Below are 15,311 nucleotides of genomic sequence, written 5' to 3'. Positions count from 1 at the left end.
TAACGTTCGTGCAAATTTTCGGTCCTTTCGCAGGTTCTGGTGCGAACCGAACCCGGGGGGGGGGGGGGGGGGGTTGGGGGGGGTGTTCGGCTCATTCCTAATCCTAAATATTAAAAATGGTTGATTCTTTTACCAACTAGAGAGCTATGTAACAATAGGTTTGCATTTGATGTAAAAGTGCCAATATATATCATAATTTACAGTGCTTAAATAGATGAACAAATGTTAAAAAAAATAGTAGATAATAAAGTGACAATAGTGCAACATGAATACAAGTACAAATAGTGATAATAGTGCAAATAGTCATTTTCCTGTGCAAAAAGGTGCTAGTGCTCCAAGTCTCAACATTGTGGTGATCCACCTCTTGGGGGTAGTGTAAATTCTAGACTCACCAAATGAGTTGGACCCTTTTGCTGAGCACAATCGACTCTGTTTGAGCCTCTTTTGCTTCTTGTCTTCTCTTCTCCAGATGTTGACACGATGCTCTCTCCGGCTGGACTGCTCTCTGAGGGCTGCGTTGTGACTTATATGGGCGGAGACCCCGCCCCCTTTTGATGTCACAGTCCCTGGGCATGCTGGGACTGACGTTTTAGGGGGAGTGGTCAACATCACCCAGTGACCACGCCCCCTAAAACGTCAGAGAGCAGTCCAGCCGGAGAGAGCATCATGTCAACATCTGGAGAAGAGAAGAGAAGACAAGAAGCCCAGAAGACAAGAAGCCCAGAAGTCCGGACCTCCGCTGGCAAGAGAGCTACCTGAAGACAGTGGAGGAGCCGGCAGAAGAACTGGAACACCGGGAGAAGAACCAACCGGACGCCGGGAGAAGATGAACCGGAGGGACCCCCGAAGCCGGAGGAAAATCCCCCCCCCCGGAGCTGTTTAATAAAATATTTTAAAAACCTGTGTAGTGTACCCTATACTCATTCACATAGAGTGGGGGGCCGGGATCTGGGGGCCCTCTTATTATAGGGGGCTCCCGGATTCCGATAAACCCCCCGCCCGCAGACCCCGACAACCAACGGCCAGGGTTGTCGGGAAGAGGCCCTTGTCCTCATCAACAAGGGGACTAGGTGCTTTGGGGTGGGGGGGCCCCGCAGGGCGCCCCCCTCCCCCAAAGCACCCACCCCCCATGTTGAGGGCATGCGGCCTGGTACGGTTCAGGAGGGGGGGGGGGGGGCGCTCGCTCGTCCCCACCCCCTTTCCTGACCGGCCAGGCTGCGTGCTCGGATCGGGGACTGGTATGGATTTTAGGGGGGACCCCACGCCGTTTTTTCGGCGTAGGGGGTTCCCCTTATAATCCATACCAGACCTAAGGGCCTGGTATGCCCCGCACTCGCCGCAATAGGAAATTTTGTTTTTCCTATTGCAGCGAGCGCGGAATGCAATACCTTGCCCTCGCGTCGTATCTGGTCCGTTGGACCAGCATACACAGGAGCGGGCTTTCCGTCGGACCAGCACACACAGACGAGCGGACTTTCCGCCCGAAACTGAGTCCGACGGAAAGATTTAAAACTTGTTTCAAATCTAGGTCCGGCGGGCTTTTGGGAAAAAGTCCGCCGGAGCCTACACACGGGCGGATTGTCCGGCAGACTCTGGTCCGCCGGACCAAGTATGCCGGAAAGTCCGACCGTGTGTACGCGGCATTACTGTGAAGAAACCTTTCCATATTTGGAGATGAAATCTCTTTTACTCTAGGCTTAAAGAGTGCCCCCCCGTGTCCTCTGTGATGACCGTAAAGTGAATAACTTAACACCAAGTTCACTATATGGACCCCTTCTATATTTGTACATGTTGATCATATCCCCCCTTAATTTCCTCTTTTCAAGAGTGAATAAATTCAGTTCCTCATAGCTGAGCTCCTCCATACCTCTTATCAGTTTGGTTGCCCTTCTCTGCACTTTTTCAAGTTCCCCGATATCCTTTTTGAGAACTGGTGCCCAAAATTGAACTGTATATTCCAGATGAGGTCTTACTAATGATTTGTACAGGGGCAAAATGATATCTCTCTCTCTCTGGAGTTCATACCTCTCTTAATACAAGAAAGGACTTTGCTCACTTTGAAACCGCAGCTTGGCACTGCATGCTATTATTGAGCTTATGATCTACCAAAACCCCCATATCCTTCTCCACCATTGATTCCCCCAGTTGTACTCCCCCTAGTATGTATGATGCGTGCATATTGTTAGCCCCCAAGTGCATAACTTTACATTTATCAATATGAAACCTCATCTGCCGTGGGGGCGTAGCCAACGACTGGGATGTGAGGACGCGAGTTGCTTGAGCTCCGTCCGTGCCGCACTTATCCTCATCTGATCCTGCAGACCCGTCCGTGTTTCACGTGAAGACGTAATCACAAAACGTACGTCGAGGCGGTACCTGGTCACGCTATTCCACGTCACTTCCGGTCCCTCTGGTTGTTTCCAGTCGGGTGGTGAAGCACACGCCAACCACGGAGGTGGAAGCAAGGCGCCATACACAGCCATCCATTAGAAACAAGGCAGCAGCCCCAGTGCCGGGTAAAGGCACTTGTACATGTAAGCGGCCACTCGGCTTTTGCTTTTTTATTACTTTTTAATAAATAGGATTACGCTATGGGTTTCCATAACTTCTTTAATATATCCCACGCATAACTCTGAGGAGGAAGGTTCCTATACATCTCCAGGCTATATCTATGTGAGCAGGCACTATCCTGCCAAAGCGTCTTTTGACTTTCTTTTTAATTAAAGAAGACAAATCTTTCTGGTAAGCAGATCATTTACCTAGAACACGATGGGGGTCGTTATAGTGTCCGGTAAAGGATTATTCACTACTTCTTTGGAAGATTATCTACACAGAAGAATTTTGTTTTTAGATCACTATGAACTTTTGTTTGGGACTATTTACTTTTACAATTTTCTAATCACGGGTGACTTCATTGTCATCAGATCACTTAAATTGATCTATTTATCTAATTTATGTATGCATGTCAATTTATTTTTGAGTATTGCTTTATAGATTTATTTACCAAGAGTAATTACAACACAGCGCCCTCTTTATTTTACCCAATCACTTTTTGATTATTATACCCCTTTGGAGAGCAGCTTCACAGTTTTTTAGTTTTTTGAGTGTTTATTATTTGGCGCGGAGTATACACCAATTGTCCACTATTGATGGCTCTACAGTGTTGACAATATTGATAATCCAATATAATCTTTCATGTTGTGAGTGCAGCCTGTCTGCTGTCTGTCTCGTTCCATATTATCATGCATGCTTTGCTTCTCCTCTGTTCACTTTCAATTTATAAGAACTACATATCCCATGGTACCTTGTAGCCTGAAAGCGGAGATTCCTGTACTGACTCCGCCTTCTGAAACTCCTCCTCTCAGCACCTCTGTACGTAGGTCAGAAGGCAGGTTCTGTGAAATGTGTGACAGCTGTGCCTACCCACAGGGCAGAGTAAATATATGTCACAGAATTCAAGGAGTAAGGCCCCTTTCACACAAACGATCCGTTCAGGTCCGCCTGTCAGTTTTTTAGGCGGACCTGAATGGACCCTCCATAGATCTCTATGGAGCGTCGGATGTCAGCGGTGACATGACCGCTGACATCCGACCCGCTCCGAAAAAGTGTAACGGAGGAAAAACCGTTTTCGGATCAGGTGATGACGGACTCTACGGTCCGTCATCATCCGGTCCCCCATAGGGGAGAGCGGCACTCTGACAGGTCCGTCGCTGCACAGTGTGCAGCGATGGACCTGTCACCTTCCTGCACAGCGGGGAACGGCGGAGCGATCCCCGCTGAGCAAGCGGATGTTCACGGGGCGGATCATGATGGATCCGTCCCGTGTGAAAGAATCCTAAGTGTGTGGGGATATTGACAGAGTAAGTTTACAAAGTTTACAGATGGCCCCCACCCGTCTCCATATCATTGCAGGACGGAAGCGACGCAAAATGTCACTTCCGCCCATAGCTCTTAAAAGGGCCATTTTTTTTTTTTCTTTCATTTTTTTAAATGACAATTATTTTTTTTTTATTGCATTTTAGTGTAAAAATGAGATCTGAAGTCTTTTTGACCCCAGATCTCATATTTAAGAGGTCCTGTCATGCTTTTTTTCTATTACAAGGGATGTTTACATTCCTTCTAATAGGAATAAAAGTGACACAATTAAAAAAAAAAAAAAAAAAAGTGTAAAAATAAAAAGGTAAAATAAACAAGAATTATAAAAAATTGTTTTAAACACGCCCCGTCCTGACGAGCTCGCGTGCAGAAGCGAATGCATACGTGAGTAGCGCCCGCATATAAAAACGGTGTTCAAACCACACATGTGAGGTATCGCCACGATCGGTAGAGCGAGAGCAATAAATTCTAGCCCTAGACCTCCTTTGTAACTTAAAACATGCAACCTGTAGAATTTTTTAAACATCGCCTATGGAGATTTTTAAGGGTAAACGTTTGTCGCCATTCCACGAGCGGGCGCAATTTTGAAGCGTGACATGTTGGGTATCAATTTACTATGCGTAACATTATCTTTGAAAATATAAAAAAAAAAAATTGGGCTAACTTTACTGTTGTCTTATATTTTTTATTCAAAAATTATGTTTTCCCAAAAAAGTGCGCTTGTAAATCCGCTGTGCAAATATGGTGTGACAGAAAGTATTGCAACGACCGCCATTTTATTCTCTAGGGTGTTAAAAAAAAAATGTATAATGTTTGGGGGTTCTAAGTAATTTTCTAGCAAAAAAAAACTGTTTTTAACTTGTAAACAACAAATCTCAGAAAGAGGCTCAGTCCTTAAGTGGTTAAGTATGAAACCACTTCCATTAGACCCACTCAGAACAGAGGCAGAGACAAACACACATGGATTTCTTCAGAATAACAAAAGTTAGGAATCTGCAACAAGGTTGTTATAATCTTTGCAATGTTCATTGATCACCCAAAGGGGAATGTTTTTTTCTCAACAAAAGTGGAGTTACACTTTAATAACACCCTCAGATCAGTTCTCATATCGCAAATGTCAAATGGTGCAGGAATCTAATCCCATAGGTGTGAACACCCATGCAATCAGATTCCAGTGCGGACCAAATAAAGGGCCCCACACCATTTTGGGTCGAATGTGACGTGAATTCAGCCATACAATTTGTATGGCCGAATTTGCATCTCGCAGACATCTCATGTGATCTGCACAGTAGTGCGGTGCAAATCACATGCGATAACATCGCACAAGAATGAACCCAGCCTAAATGTCTTTGCATGGATTGCCACATAGGCTAACAGAGGTACTTTTACAGGAATAAAAAAACTGAACATGGCAACACCAGTACCCAGGATTGGCAGAAAAAATGCCTCTAATGCTGCGTAAGTCTATGCATGTACATGTGTATTGTGTTCAGCGTAAATGCATTCTACTTGGCAGCATTATCATTTATTCTGGCCAATGGAATAAATTTACATGTGCGCTTATGCACGTTTAGATGCAGTTTTGCACATAAAAAACACTGATAACCTTCGCGCCAAACAGAGGTTTGGGGCATTTTTTTTGTGCTGCGTACAAATCCACACAAAAATGCCTGCATGTGCATGGTCACATTAAATAACATACAGCGGCGTTCATGGTATAAAAAAAAAAAAATACAGCAGTCTTTTTATGTTCCTGTGCATGAGGCCTAAAGCTGCCCATACAGCAGATGAAAAGAATTTCAAACAAAAATTCTTAGGAAAATTGCTACAAAAATTCAAAGAACATTGTCATAATGTTTGAAGGTCATACAAAAGATTTTGTTTGCTTTTCACATTTGACTTTGGAATGAATGGATTTTAGCGAACAAAAACCAAATACACTATTAGAAATTTATTTGAGGAAAATTTATCCATCCTGCTCCTTCACATTTTCTTGTCACTGCGGTTGAAAAGGAATGTCAATTTGATCCACTAATGATTGGAAAAACTAACAAACTTTCTTAGAACATTCTTCTCCTAAGGATTTTTGTTTGAAAATCTATAGCCAGATTTAGAAGCTTTTTCTAAGTTGCGTATATACACGAGGCCTAAGTGTTACCAATTACTTATCATGCATGCACTTATAATTAAAACTGTGGGTATAGGTTTGTATATACATGTGTGTGTCATTTTATATATATATATATATATATATATATATATATATATATATAGACACACACACAGTATCTCACAAAAGTGAGTACGCCCCTCACATTTTTGTAAATATTTTATTATATCTTTTTATGTGACAACACTGAAGAAATCACACTTTGCTACAATGTAAAGTAGTGAGTGTACAGCTTGTATAACAGTGTAAATTTGCTGTCCCCTCAAAATAACTCAACACCCAGCCATTAATGTTAATTAACGAATTAATTAATTAATGCTTGGCCAATCCATCACCTTTACCCTCAGCTTCTTTAGCAAGGCAGTGGCCATCTTGGAGGTGTGTTTGGGGTCGCTATCATGTTGGAATACTGCCCTGCGTCCCAGTCTCCAAAAGGAGGGGATCATGCTCTGCTTCAGTATGTCACAGTACATGTTGGCATTCATGGTTCCCTTAATGAACTGTAGCCCCCCAGTGTCAGCAGCACTCATGTAGCCCCAGACCATGACACTCCCACCACCATGCTTGACTGTAGGCAAGACACACTTGTCTTTGTACTCCTCACCTGGTTGCCGCCACACACTCTTGACATCATCTGAACCAAATAAGTTTATCTTGGTCTCATCAGACCACAGGTCATGGTTCCAGTAATCCATGTCCTTAGTCTGCTTGTCTTCAGCAAACGGTTTGCAGGCTTTCCTGTGCATCATCTTTAGAAGAGGTTTCCTTCTGGGACGACAGCCATACAGACAAATTTGATGCAGTGTGCGGCGTATGGTCTGAGCACTGACAGGCTGACCCCCCCCACCCCATCAACCTCTGCAGCAATGTTGGCAGCACTCATAGGTCTATTTTCCAAAGACAACCACTGGATATGAGCACGTGCACTCAACGTCTTTGGTTGACCATGGCGTTTGAGTGGAACCTGTCCTGTTAAACCGCTGTATGGTCTTGGCCATAGTGCTGCAGCTCAGTTTCTGGGTCTTGGCAATCTTCTTATAGCCTAGGCCATCTTTATGTAGAGCAACAATTCTTTTTTTCAGATCCTCAGAGTTCTTTGCCATGAGGTGCCATGTTGAAGTTCCAGTGACCAGTATGAGAGAGTGAAAGCGAGAACACCAAATTTAACACACCTGCTCCCCATTCACACCTGAGACCTTGTAACACTAATGAGCCACATGACACTGGGGAGGTAAATGGCTAATTGGGCCCATTGCTAATTGCGGTTTAGACATTAATGGCTGTGTGTTGAGTTATTTTGAGGGGACAGCAGATTTACACTGTTATACAAGCTGTACATTCAACTTTACATTGTAGCAAGTGTCATTTCTTCAGTGTTGTCAAATGAAAAGATATAATAAAATATTTACAAAAATGTGAGGGGTGTACTCACCTTTGTGAGATACTGAATATATTGGGGTTTTTTTCCCTTATTTTGGTTGAACTAGATTGGGCTGGTGTCTTTTTTCTGCCAGGCTAACTATGTAAAATAAGATATATTTGATATAGATATGCAGTATTTGATGCTAGGTACTTTAAATACTTCTACACTAGATACTTCAAATCACCCGTCAGTCATATAAACTCTTTGCAAATTGAGCTACTTGAGAGCAGTTCAGGAGCAGATTATATTATACCTTTTGAGATGGGTTATGCTTACACCCAACCCAACTGCTTTCTGCAATCAGAAAGCAGTTGGGTGTAAACGGACAGTCCATCTGTTTACATCCAGCTGCCTATAGAGCAGAGTGGGCTGTGTCCGTGTCCACTCTGCATAAGCATAGCGGGAAAAAACCTGTCATCTGGCCAATGCACTCAGTTCAGCAGGGGATTAGCATACATTAGCACCTACAGGTACATTCATTTGGTGGAAGCATCACATGTGGAGGTGTACTGAGTCCAGAGTGTCTAAACAGAGACATGGACAACACAGCAAATGAGGATTTCTGAAGTTGGGTGGGCTGAGCCTGATGGCTAAGAATTTTTTTTTTTATATACGGTACCTTAACATTTAGCAAGAATATGCACCCTTTATCACACAAGGCGTTTTTGTCTCTAAAATTTGTGTTAAGCTATGGTTTTTTAGATGGTGGTTGACAATAGGTTGCCTCCCAAGGATAACTTTCCTTATCAACTTTTAGTGTGTATTTCTTCAAAACGAGAACAGCGTGTTAGGAAAGCCTGAAAAACATCAGAGCTAACTACGCAGTAGCAGTGGATTTCCTCCAGCTGAAGGCAATTTTTCCCTATGTCAATCAAAGCTGAGTTGAGTCCACTAGAGGAGGTGGTCTGTATCACAAGCTTCCTGAGAGTTTTCACATAGTGGTCACTGACAAATGCTAGTTGTCTTGTCAATTCATTGCAAGGGTTGAGCTGTAATGTAGATACAGGGATATTTGGCTTTAGGTTTCGTAGAATTTTCCATGCAAGGACAGTATGGTCAAACTCTATATCCACAGACAGAGAAGGTTGGTGTTGACAAAGTTCTCCTCAAACCTCATCAGAAATAGCAGTGAGATACTTATCAAGACATTTACACAAAATATCCAGAAGTTTAAAGGGTGGCCTTTCTGGCTTCATCAGTTCTCGGAACACATCTTCTGAAAAACTGGAACAAAAGGCACCTAGAACAGTCAGTTTGGGACACTTTTGTAAGACCTCTAGAAGAGTTTCAAGAGTCACTTTGCAAACGTTCTATTCTTGATGAACAAGCTATGGAGTTTGGACTTCCTGTAGCAATGAGCCTTGTAAAACCATCACTGAGAGTAAATGGAAGTTTTCTTAAGTCGATGTGATGGAGGTCTACCTTGCTTTCCTTACGGCACAGTTCCATTAAGCTGTCCAGAATTCCTAAGCCGGAGTAAAATAAAGCGTTCTCCCCACAACATATGATGGTCAAACTCTGTAACTTTTTGCCCTCTTTGGCCAAACATTTAAGCATCTGGATGACATTATTTCTATTTGCTTCTTTGTACTGGTCAAACACAATCTTCAATTGTCTAATCTGACCAAGGAAATTTTGCAAAACATCTAGGGACTGTAGCTGAGCCTCTGTTATCCAGCTAAAAGAAAAGAAAATACAGGATGTGACTGAAATATTGATAGCGTTACCTGCACACAGTACATCTTAGGAACACTTAACAAGAACAGTTACTCTTGATGAATGCAGGATGATATGCTAGTTGCATGAGTGACATGTTGGTCCTTTTCTTACCATCCAAGCCCTCTTGTCTACATAGTACTAGCATATGGTGCATATTTGGCATTCCTTTGTTTCCTCGGTAAGAATGCCAGAACCTACATATGCATGTTGAATACTGTGGTTAATACCAGGTGGTATCATAACCAGATACCTTATTGGTTAGGGGTGGGGCTCGACCTTGTATTTGCTTTTAGAGTAGAAACAGTTTTAATGTGGCAAGCATGGCTTCTGTGGCTTTAAGCATAAGGTCTTAAAGAAAATGTATCATTATAAAGTTTAAAAATTATTTTTATTCCATACAGAAGTGGTCTCCAAATGGCAGCCCAGATGCCTCCCTTACCTGGCCCTTGGGGCACTATTCCTCCCACTGCCAACTGACATCAACAATGTGGCACAATTTCTCCCACTGACACCAAAAATGGGGCACTATCCCTCCCAATGATACCAATGACGAGGAATAGTGCCCCATCATTGGTGTTAGTGGAAAGAATAGTGCCCCATCATTGGTGTCAGTGGAAAGAATAGTGCCCCATCGGTGGTGTCTATGAGAGGAATAGTGCCCCATCATTGATGTCAGTGAAAAGAATAGTGTGCCACCATTGATGTCAATGGAAAGAAAAGTGCCCCATCAGTGGTGTCTGTGGGAGGAATAGTCCCCAATTGTTGTAGTCAATGCAGGAAGGAATAGTGCCGCATATCAGATGGAAGAATAGTGCCCCAAGGGCCAGATAAAGGCAAGCGATGGGCCTCATTCGGCCCCCAGGCCGCAGTTTGAAGACCACTGGTTTAGATCAAAGCATATTCATGTGTTAGAATGGCTCAGTCAAAGTCCAAACCTAGATTCAATTAAGAATCTGTGGCAAGACTTGAAAATTGCTGTTCACAAACGCTCTCCATCCAATCTGACAGACCATGAGCTATTTTGCAAAGACGAATGGGCAAAAATGTCACTCTCTAGATGTGCAAAGCTGGTAGAGACATACCCAAAAAGACTTGCAGCTGTAATTGCAGCAAAAGGCGGTCCTACAAAGTATTGACTCAGGGAGGCTGAATACAAATGCACCCCACACTTTTCACATATTTATTTATTAAAAAAATGTGAAAAACATTTATTATTTTCCTTCCACTTCACAATTATGTGCCACTTTGTGTTGATCTATCAAATAAAGTCCCAATAAAAGACATTTACGTTTTTGGTTGCAACATGACAAAATGTGGAAAATTTCAAGGGGTATGAATACCTTTTCAAGGCAATGTATGCATACAGAGCTGCTGCGAAAAGTGATCTGTTACTATTACTGTATGAGTGAACAATCGGCATTGCTTCTTCATTCATAATAGGAGAGTGTATGGGGCATGCATGGAGTATAGGAGAGTGTATGGGGCATGCATGGAGTGTGCTATGGAGTATAGGAGAGTTAATGGGGTATGTATGGAGTGCGCAATGTAGTATAGAGAGGGGATGGGGTATGCATGAAGTGTGCTATGGCGTATGGAGGGGTAATGGGGCATGCATGGAATGCACTATGAAGTATTGGCGAGTTAATGGGACATGAATGGAGTGGGCTATGTAGTAAAGGAGAGTGTATGGGGCATGCATGGAGTATAGGAGAGTGTATGGGGTATACATGGAGTGCACTATGGAGTATAGGAGAGTGTATGGGCCATGCATGGGGTGTGCTATGGGGGTATAGGAGAGTGTATGGGTTATGCATGGAGTGCGCTATGGAGTATAGGGGAGTGTATGGGGCATGCATGGAGTGTGCTATGGGGTATAGGAGAGTGTATGGGTCGTGCATGGAGTGCGCTATGGAGTATAGGAGAGAGTATGGGCCATGCATGGAGTGTGCTATGGGGTATAGGGGAGTGTATTGGGCATGCATGGAGAACACTATAGAGTATAGGGCATGCATGAGTGCACTATGGAGTATAGGAGAGAGTATGGGTCATGCATGGAGTGTGCTTTGGGGTATAGGAGAGTGTATGGGTCATGCATGGAGTGTGCTTTGGGGTATAGAAGAGTGTATGGGGCATGCATGAAGTGTGGTATGGAGTATAGGAGAGTTAATGGTGCATGAATGGAGTGTGCTATGGGGTATAGGAGAGTGTATAAAGATGCATGGAGTGCACTGTGGAGTATAGGAGAGTTAATGGGGCATGCATGGAGTGCGCTCTGGAGTATAGGAGAGTGTATGGGGCATGCATGGAGTGTGCTATGGAGTATAGGAGAGTGTGTGGGGCGTGCATGGAGTGTGCTATGGGGTATAGGAGAGTGTGTGGGGCATACATGGAGTGTGCTATGGTGTATAGGAAAGTGTATGGGGCATGCATGGAGTGTGCTATGGGGAATAGGAGAGCGTATGGGGCATGCATGGAGTGCGCTATGGAGGATAGGAGAGTGTGTATGGAGCGTGCATGGAGTGCGCCATGGGGTATAGGAGAGTTAACGGGGAATGCATGGAGTGCGCTATAGTGTATAGGAGAGTGTATAAGGATGCATGGAGTGTGCTGTGGCGTATGGAGAGGTAATGGGGCATGCATGGAGTGTGCTATGGAGTACAGGTGAGTTAATGGGGCATGAATGGAGTGCGCTATGGAGTATAGGAGAGTGTATGGGGCATGCATGGAGTGCGCTATAGAGTATAGGGGACTGTATGGGGCATGCATGGAGTGCGCTATAGAGTATAGGGGAGTGTATGGGGCATGCATGGAGTGCGCTATAGAGTATAGGGGCGTGTATGGGGCATGCATGGAGTGCGCTATAGAGTATAGGGCATGCATGGAGTGCGCTAAGGAGTATAGGAGAGAGTATTGTGCTATGGGGTATAGGGGAGTGTATGGGTCATGCATGGAGTGTGCTATGGAGTATAGGAGAGTGTATGGGTCATGCATGGAGTGTGCTTTGGGGTATAGAAGAGTGTATGGGTCATGCATGGAGTGTGCTTTGGGGTATAGAAGAGTGTATGGGTCATGCATGGAGTGTGCTTTGGGGTATAGGAGAGTGTATGGGTCATGCATGGAGTGTGCTTTGGGGTATAGCAGAGTGTATGGGTCATGCATGGAGTGTGCTTTGGGGTATAGAAGAGTGTATGGGGCATGCATGAAGTGTGGTATGGAGTATAGGAAAGTTAATGGGGCATGAATGGAGTGTGCTATGGGGTATAGGAGAGTGTATAAAGATGCATGGAGTGCACTGTGGAGTATAGGAGAGTTAATGGGGCATGCATGGAGTGCGGTATAGGGGAGTGTATGGGGCATGCATGGAGTGTGCTATGGAGAATAGGAGAGTTAATGGGGTATGCATGGAGTGCGCTATGTAGTATAGAGAGGTAATGGGGATGGGGTATGCATGGAGTGCGCTATGGCGTATGGAGGGGAAATGGGGCATGCATGAAGTTGGCTATGAAGTATAGGAGAGTGTATGGGGCATGCATGGAGTGCGCTATGGGGTATAGGAGAGTGTATGGGGCATGCATGAAGTGTGGTATGGAGTATAGGAGAGTTAATGGGGTATGCATGGAGTGTGCTTTGGGGTATAGGAGAGTGTATGGGGCATGCATAGAGTGCGCTATGAAGGATAGGAGAGTGTGTGGGGCGTGCATGGAGTGTGCTATGGGGTATAGGAGAGTGTATGGGGCATGCATGGAGTGTGCTATGGGGATTAGGAGAGCGTATGGGGCATGCATGGAGTGCGCTATGGAGTATAGGAGAGTGTATGAGGATGGATGGAATGTGCTATGGCATATGGAGAGGTAATGGGGTATGCATGGAGTGTGCTATGGAGTATAGGAGAGTGTATGGGACATGCATGGAGTGCGGTATAGGGGAGTGTATGGGGCATGCATGGAGTGCGCTATGGGGTATAGGAGAGTGCATGATGCATACACGGAGTGTGCTATGGGGTATAGGAGAGTTAATGGGGTTGCATGGAGTGTGCTATGGGGTATAGGAGAACGTATTGTGCATGCATGGAGTGCACTATGGAGTATAGGGGAGTGTATGGGGAATGCATTGAGTGCGCTATAGAGTATAGGAGAGCATATGGGGCATGCATGGAGTATAGGCGAGTTAAAGGGGCATGAATGGAGTGCGCTCTGGAGTATAGGAGAGTGTACGGGGCATGCATGGAGTGCGCTATGGGGTAAGGAGAGTGAATGGAGCATGCATAGAGTGTGCTATGGCCTATGGAGAGGTAATGGGACATGCATGGAGTGCACTGTAGAGTATAGGAGAATGTATGGGGCATGCATGGAGTGTGCTATGGGGTATAGGAGAGTGTATGGGGTATGCATGGAGTGCGCTATGGAGAATAGGGGAGTGTATGGGCCATGCATGGAGTGCACTATAGAGTATAGGAGAGTGTATGGAGCATGCATAGAGTGCGCTATGCGGTATAGGAGAGTGTATGGGCCATGCATGGAGTGTGCTATGGGGTATAGGAGAGTTAATGGGATATGCATGTAGTGCGCTATGTAGTATAGAGAGGTGATGGGGATGGGGTATGCATGGAGTGTGCTATGGCGTATGGAGGGGAAATGGGGCATGCATGGAGTGCGCTATAGAGTATAGGAGAGTGTATGGGGCATGCATGGAGTGTGCTATGGGGTATAGCAGAGTTAATGTGGTATGCATGGAGTGTGCTTTGGGGTATAGGAGAGTGTATGGGGCATGCATAGAGTGCGCTATGGAGGATAGGAGAGATTGTGGGGCGTGCATGGAGTGTGCTATGGTGTATAGGAGAGTGTATGGGGAATGCATGGAGTGTGCTATGGGGAATAGGAGAGCGTATGGAGCATGCATGGAGTGCGCTATGGAGGATAGAAGAAAGTGTATGGAGCGTGCATGGAGTGCACCATGGGGTATAGGAGAGTGTATGTGGCATGCATGGAGTGCGCTATAGGGAATAGGAGAGCGTATGGGGCATGCATGGAGTGCGCTATGGGGAATAGGAGAGCGTATGGGGCATGCATGGAGTGCGCTATGGGTATAGGAGAGTGTATAAGGATGCATGGAGTGTGCTGTGGCGTATGGAGAGGTAATGGGGCATGCATGGAGTATAGGTGAGTTAATGGGGCACAAATGGAGTGCGCTATGGAGTATAGGAGAGTGTATGGGGCATGTATGGAGTGCGCTATGGGGTATAGAAGAGTGCATGATGCATACACGGAGTGTGCTATGGAGTATAGGAGAGTTAATGGGGTATGCATGGAGTGTGCTATGGGGTATAGGAGAACGTATTGTGCATGCATGGAGTGCGCTATGGAGTATAGGGGAGTGTATGGGGAATGCATGGAGTGCGCTATAGAGTATAGGAGAGCGTATGGGGCATGCATGGAGTCTGCTATGGAGTATAGGCGATTTAAAGGGGCATGAATGGAGTGCGCTCTGGAGTATAGGAGAGTGTACGGGGCATGCATCGAGTGCGCTATGGGGTAAGGAGAGTGAATGGAGCATGCATAGAGTGTGCTATGGCCTATGGAGAGGTAATGGGGCATGCATGGAGTGCGCTATGGAGTATAGGAGAGTGTATGGGGCATGCATAGAGTGCGCTATGGAGTATAGGGGAGTGTATGGGGCATGCATGGAGTGCTCTATAGAGTATGCATGGAGTGCGCTATGGAGTATAGGAGAGAGTATGGGCCATGCATGAAGTGTGCTATGGGGTATAAGAGAGTGTATGGGGCATGCATGGAGTGTGCTATGGAGTATAGGAGAGTGTATGGGGCATGCATGGAGTGTGCTATGGGGTATAGGAGAGTGTATGGGGCATGCATAGAGTGCGCTATGGAGTATAGGGGAGTGTATGGGGCATGCATGGAGTGCTCTATAGAGTATGCATGGAGTGCACTATGGAGTATAGGAGAGAGTATGGGCCATGCATGAAGTGTGCTATGGGGTATAAGAGAGTGTATGGGGCATGCATGGAGTGTGCTATGGAGTATAGGAGAGTGTATGGGGCATGAATGGAGTGTGCTTTGGGATATAGAAGAGTGTATGGGGCATGCATGAAGTGTGGTATGGAGT

The 15,311-nt window shown here is 45.2% G+C and overlaps 1 protein-coding gene across 2 annotated transcripts in view; it reads right to left on the bottom strand.

Moving 5' to 3' along the window:
- The window catches only part of MBTPS1 (membrane bound transcription factor peptidase, site 1), a 130,565-nt gene that overhangs the window by 91,625 nt on the left and 23,629 nt on the right, over positions 1-15,311 (bottom strand). For both annotated transcript variants that reach the window (XM_073605446.1, XM_073605445.1), the window contains exon 2: positions 6,651-9,147. The gene's annotated coding sequence lies outside the window, so the exon portion shown is untranslated. The remainder of the gene's footprint in view (positions 1-6,650; positions 9,148-15,311) is intronic.

The sequence above is a fragment of the Aquarana catesbeiana genome, linkage group LG11, assembly GCF_042186555.1.
Source record: "Aquarana catesbeiana isolate 2022-GZ linkage group LG11, ASM4218655v1, whole genome shotgun sequence".
In the NCBI taxonomy this organism is placed as follows: Eukaryota; Metazoa; Chordata; class Amphibia; order Anura; family Ranidae; genus Aquarana; species Aquarana catesbeiana.
The sequence above is the reverse complement of the archived record's forward strand: the minus strand, read 5'-3'. Positions and strand labels throughout refer to the sequence as shown.